The following is a 6,910-nucleotide window of genomic DNA, read 5'->3' on the forward strand; positions in this document are numbered from 1 at the left end:
CCATGTCTTATATCCAGGTCACACCCATGCAAGAGGTGGGTTCCCATGGCCTTGGGCAGCTCCAAGCCCTGTGGTTTTGCAGGATATAGTTCTTTTCTCAGCTGTTTTCACAGGCTGGTGTTAAGTGCCTGTGGTTCTTCCAGACACAGGGTACAAGCTGTTGGTGGATCTACCATGCTGGGGTCTGGAGGACAGTGGCCCTCTTCTCACAACCCCAGAAGGCAGTTCCCCAGTGGGGACTCAGAGTGGGGGCTCTGACCTCACTTTTCCCTTCTGCACTGCCCTAGCAGAGGTTCTCCATGAGGGCCCTGCTCCTGCAGCAGTCTTCTGCCTGGACATCCAGGCATTTCCATACATCCTCTGAAATCTAGATGGAGATTCCCGAACCTCAATTCTTGACTTCTGTGCACCCACGGGAAATTACCAAAGATTGGGGTTTGCACTCTCTGAAGCAACAGGCTGAGCTGTACTTTGACCTGTTTTAGCCATGGCTGGAGCGGCTGGGATGCAGTCCAGAGGCTGCACACAGCAGGGGGGCCCTGGACCCAGCCCAGGAAACCATGTTTTCCTCCTAGGCCTCCAGGTCTGTGATGGGAGGGGCTGCCATGAAGGTCTCTGACATGACCTGGAGACATTTTCCCCATTGTCTTGGTAATTAACATTCAGCTCCTTGTTACTTATGCAAATTTCTGCTGCCAGCTTGAGTTTCTCCCCAGAAAATGGGTTTTTCTTGTCTATTGCATCGTCAGGCAGCAAATTTTCCAAACTTTTATGCTCTGCTTCCTCTTGAGTGCTTTGCCACTTAGAAATTTCTTCTACCAGATACCCTAAATCATCTCTCTCAAGTTCAAAGTTCCACAGATCTCTTGGGCAGCGGCAAAATGCCACCAGTCTCTTTGCATGCCAAGAGTGACATTTACTCCAGTCCCCAACAAGTTCCTTATCCCCATCTGAGACCACTTCAGCCTGGACTTTATTGCCCATATCACTATCAGCATTTTGGTCAAAGCCATTCAACAAGTTTCTAAGAAGTTCCAAAATTTCCCACATTCTTTCTGTCTTCTGAGCCCTCCACCTCCAGGAAGTTCCAGACTTTCCCACATTTTCCTGTCTTCTTCTGAGCCCTCCAAACTGTTTCAACCTCTGCCTGTTACCAGTTCCAAAGTCACTTCCACATTTTTGGTATCCTTTTTTGTTGTTGTTGTTGTTGTTGAGACGGAGTCTCGCTCTGTCACCCAGGCTGGAGTGCAGTGGTGCGATCTCTGCCCACTGCAAGCTCCACCTCCTGGGTTCACACCATTCTTCTGCCTCAGCCTCCCGAGTAGCTGGGACTACAGGTGCCCGCCACCATGCCCAGCTAATTTTTTTTTGTACTTTTTTAGTGTACAAATGCCATCAAGCAGGGGCTCAACCACTGTGTTAGCCAGGATGGTCTTGATCTCCTGACCTTGTGATTTGCCTGCCTCGGCCTCCCAGAGTGCTGGGATTACAGGCGTGAGCCACCATGCCTGGCCATTTTCAGTATTCTTATAGCAGTGCCCCACTACCTCAGTACCAGCTTACTGTATTAGTTCATTCTCATGCTGCTCTGAAGAGATACCTAAGGTGGAGTAATTTATAAATAAAAGAAGTTTAATTGACTCACAGTTTTGCATAGCTAGGGAGGCCTCAGGAAACTTATAATCATGGCAGAAGGCACCTCTTCACAGGGTGGCAGGAGAGAAAATGAGTGCAAGCAGGGGAAATGCCAGACAGTATAAACTGATCTGCAGTGACTTATATCAACCTAAAGATAGTTAGAGGAACTACTAATAATGGTTATAAGATAGAATGCAAATGTTATCAAATGTGATAATGTAATTATAAAAACACACATGACAAAACTTAAGAGAAGGGTAGAGAGTCCAAGAGAAATAACAGGGTCCTTAATATTGCCGCCTTATACAATAGAGAGCTAAGAAGCACTGTCTACAGCTAATGAAATAAGAAAGATAAAACTGTGTTATTAAATATTATAAAGGAAGCCTATAAAGGAATCAAAAATAGTGACATTATGACACTAGAAGAAGGATGAGAAAAAAAGGAGGTGGGAAATGTTGTGAGCAAGATCATCATCTATTGGTCTGGAAAGCCATTAACTAATTATTAATACTATTAATATGGATTTTTTTAGAGACAGGATCTTGTTCTGTTACCCAGGTTGGAGTGCAGTGGCACAATCATATCTCACTTCAGCCTCACACTCCCAGGCTCAGACAATTCTCTTGCCTCAGCCTTCTGAGTAGCTAGGACTACACACCACCATGCCCAGCTAATTGGAAATTTTCTGTTTTTCTTTTAGAGATGGATTCTCACTACGTTGCCCAGGTTGGTCTGAACTCCTGGCCTCAAGCAATCCTCCTACCTCAACCTCCCAAAGTCCCGGATTCCAGGTATGAACCTCTGCACCTGGCCCCCATTAATATATGTCTAAAGTTAAATTAAGAAAACAAGAAACAGTGATATAAAATACTATTGAGAGATGTGGAGGCAACTACCAGAAAAAAACCAAAAACACAAAATAGTTTGAGTGTTCCAAGTAGTTCTCCCTCTTGAAAGCTAAACTTGGTGGCAGAGAGGTGTATTTTGTAATTCTTGGGTTTTCACAATGTCCTGCTGTGCTATTCACTTCAGAATCACATGCAAGAACAATATTTGATGAAAAAGATGAGAGGAGCAGAAAATGAAGAGTAATGGCATTTAGAACCAACTTTCAGTTCTATCATTCTATATCATATTTTTTACCCTATGGTTGAGCCCCTGCTTGATGGCATTTGCTGCATTTTGTTCTCTTAAAAAAATAGTTATGGTAGTTATGAATTTAAGCAATGATCCCAAAGAAACTACTTTTACATTTTGAGATCCTTTCTGGATCTGTTAACGTACTTAAATGCTTTTACAAAGTTGTAAAGACTCTTCTGAACCCTCAGCACACTTCTCAAACCTCTACCCTCTTCCCTTCATACTCTACCCTGGAAAATGACCTTACCAACCTTTCTCCTATGGATGGAACTCAGGTCAGTTAGCAGGCACTGTCTTCTACTGTCCCTTGTCCCCACCTGACCTCTAGTCACTCACCACTGACTGAAAGACATGCTAAGGCTGATCATCCCAGCGCTTGCCGTCTTGCCTCCTCTCTGTCTTTCGTTTGCCTTTCATACTTTTTGTTTTGCCTATAACCATAATCAAATCTTTCCTACATTTAGAAGCAAAACCAAAAACTTTTTTTTTTTTTTTTTTTGAGACAGCATCTCACTCTGTCACCCAAGCTGGAGTGCAGTGGTGTGATCATGACTCACTGCATCCTTGACCTCCTGGGCTCAAGGGATTCTCCCACCTCAGCCTCCTAAGTAGCTGGGACCACAGATGTATGCTACCATGCCTGGCTAATTTTTATTATTTTTGTTTTTATTTATTTTTTGAGACAGAGTCTCACTTTGTTGCCCAGGCTGCAGTGCAGTGGCACAATCTCAGCTCACTGCAACCTCCACCTCCCAGGTTCAAGCAGTTCTGCTACCTCAGCCTCCCGAGTAGCTGGGATTACAGGTGCACACCACCACGCCCAGCTATTTTTTTGTATTTTTTAGTAGAGATGGGGTTTCACCATGTTGGCCAGGCTGCTCTCAAACTCCTTACCTTAAGTGATCCACCTGCCATGGCCTCCCAAAGTGCTGGGATTACAGGCGTGAGGTGGGATACAGTGATGTCTGGCCCTTGGCTAATTTTATATTGTTTTGTAGAGATAGTCTCAATGTGTTGCCCAGGCTGGTCTCAAACTTTGGGGCTTAAGTGATCCTCCCACCTCAGCCTCCCAAAGTGCTGGGATTACAGATATGAGCCACCTCACCCAGTCCCTTTCACTAACTTTGAGCTTGGTTTGTTCACGCTTTTCTAGTTGTTTGAGATGTGTTATTAGATTGTTCATTTGGAAGCTTTCTACTTTTTTGTTGTAGGTGTTTATTGCTATAAACTTCCCTCTCAGCACTGCTTTTGCTGTATCCCATAGGTTTGCTATGTTGTGTGTTTCTTTCTTTCTCCCTTTTTTTTTTCAGACAAAATCTTGCTCTTGTCCCCCGGGCTGGAGTGCGATGGCACGATCTCGGCTCACTGCAACCTCCGCCTCCCGGGTTCAAGTGATTCTCCTGCCTCAGCCTCCCAAGTAGCTGGGATTACAGCCGCCTGCCACCATGCCCAGCTAATTTTTGTATTTTCAGTAGAGACAGGGTTTCACCATATTGGCCAGGCTGGTCTCGAACTCCCAACCTCAGGTGATCCGCCCGCCTCAGCCTCCCAAAGTGCTGATATTACAGGCGTGAACCACTTTTTTTTTTTTTTTTTTTTTTTGAGACAGGGTTTGTCTTTGTCACCCAGGCTGGAGGTGCAGTGGCTTGATCATGGCAACACTCCAGCCTCAACCTCCTGGACTTAAGCCATCGGTCTTAGCCTCCCACATAGCTGGGACTACAGTGTGCATCACTACACCTGGATAGTTTTTAAAGTTTTTTTGTAGAGATGGAGTGTCACCATGTTGCCCAGGTTGGTCTCAAAATCCTGGGCTCAAGTGATCCTCCTGCCGTGGCCTCCCAAAGTGCTGGGATTACAGGCATGAGCAACCTTGCCTGGCTAGTATGTTGTATTTCAATTTTCATTCGTTTCAGGAAATATTTTTATTTCCTCCTTAATTTCTTCCTTGACTCAATGGTCATTCAGAAGCATGTTGTTTAATTTCCACTGTATTTTTAGTTTCCCGGGTTCCTCTTGTTACTGATTTCCAGTTTTATTCCACTGTGGTCTGAAAAGATACTTGATTTTTAAAAACTTGTTGTGAGTTGTTTTGTGTCATAACATATGATCTATCCTGCAGAATGTTCCGTGTGCTAATGAGAATGTATATTTTGTAACTGTTGGATAAAATGTTCTGTAAATGTCTGTTAGGTCCATTTGGTCTATGTGCAGTATTTTTTGTTGTTATTTTGTTTTTTTTTTGAGACAGTCTCACTCTGTTACCCAGGCTGGAGTGTGTTGGCATGATCTCAGCTCACTGCAACCTCTGCCTCCCTGATTCAAGAGATTCCCCTGCCTCAGCCACCTGAGTAGCTGGGATTACAGGTGCATGCCACCACGTCTGGCTAGTTTTTGTATTCTTAGCAGAAATGGGGTTTCACCATGTTGGCCAGGCTGGTCTCAAACTCCTGACCTCAAGTGATCCACCTGCCTTGGCCTCCTGAAGTGCTGGGATTACAGGAGTGAGCCACCAAACCTAACCTGTAATTTAAATGCAGTTTTAAAATTTTCTAATGCTGAAAATGCAGTGTTGCAGTCTCCACTGTGATTGCATTAGTGTCTTTCTCTTTAGATCTGATAATGCTTGCTTTATCAATTGGTGCTCCAATGTTGAGTGACTATGTTTAGAATTGTTATATCCTGATAAAACTGATCCTTTTATCATTTTATAATGTGCTTCTCTCCTTACCATTTTTGACTTAAATTTTTTTTTATCTGATTAAATATAGCTACTCCTGCATGCTTTTGGTCTCCATTTGCATGGAAAAATCTTTTTCCATCTCTTTACTTTCAGTCTTATATGTGTCATTACAAGTGAGATGAGTTTCTTGTAGGTAGCATATAGTTGGGTCATGATTTTGAACCCATTCAGCCACTTTACCTCTTAACTGGAAAGTTGTAATCCATTTACAATATTATTGATATGTGAGGGCTTATTGCTGTGATTTTATTATTTCTGGTTGTTTTGTATATCATGAGCTGGTGTTGGCAGCTGATGGAATGGGCTGGGTTGGGCCAGTCCCCACGCCCACAGGTGGCGTATTAGGTGGGTGTCCACTGTGGTGGTAGCAGCAGGTTCAACAGGACTGACATCAGGCCTCCAGGAGTCCTCAGATGTCAACAATGGTGGACTCAGCTGGTCAGTCCCCAGGTCCCTGGATGGCATGCTTGGACACAGGATGTGGAGCCAGGCTGAGTGGACCTGTTCTCAAGCCTCCTAGTGGTGTGTGCAGGTACTGACTGTGTCAGGCAGGGGAAGGGTGATCCTCAGGCTTATAGCAGGATGCTTGTGGTGGTGGCGGCGGGGCAGTGGCCACACTGCAGCTCGGATACCGTAGAGGGCAAGGTTGTTTTCAGTTGCAGCAGCCACACGCAGGAGGCTATGAGCCTGCGCTTCACTCGTGCATTGGCCCTGGTTGCAGCAGCCTGCATCAGGCCACCGCAGGCAGTGGAGTTTGTCCTCGGGGCACACGAAAATGCATGCCAGCTCTACTACTGGGGCAGCAAGGTCTTTGCCAATGGCTGGGCACTTCAGCCCTGTAGGGAGCAGCCAGCTGTGGTGGTGGCTATTGGGCGGTGAACATCAATGAGGTTCTAGAGATGTGGAGATGCAAGGGCTGTAGGGCCTCTCTGCAGGACGCACTTTGGTGGGGACTAAGCACTCAATATGGTGCCTTGCTGTAGATGCTTAGGGCTTTGGGTGAGGGGATAGCGTAAGCTGTCTCTCTGTAGCAGTATCTTTTGTGGTCTCCAGGCAGCTCCCTATGTTAGTCTTGGGGTCTGCGAGGGTCTAGAGGCTTTCCTGTGGCTAGGATGCAGGAGTCTGTGGTGAGAATGTGGACTTCTGGGAGTCACTCATTTAACCCTTCCAGGCCCCCAGAAGATCCTGGCCAAGTAGGCTGCCTTGCTTCCCTCTCCTCCCTTAAGTGTCTCCTGTCCTTTCTCTGTTTAATTCCTGAGTTCGCTCTTGAATGATCTGGCTGAGGTGTTATCTCCTCACTATTGTGGCTCTCTGTGGAGGAGCAGAGTACCAGATGTCTCTAGTCAGCCAAGTTTAAGCCCCTCCTCTGTAATGTTTTACAAATAA

This window comes from Rhinopithecus roxellana, chromosome 5 (genome assembly GCF_007565055.1).
Source record: "Rhinopithecus roxellana isolate Shanxi Qingling chromosome 5, ASM756505v1, whole genome shotgun sequence".
In the NCBI taxonomy this organism is placed as follows: domain Eukaryota; kingdom Metazoa; phylum Chordata; class Mammalia; order Primates; family Cercopithecidae; genus Rhinopithecus; species Rhinopithecus roxellana.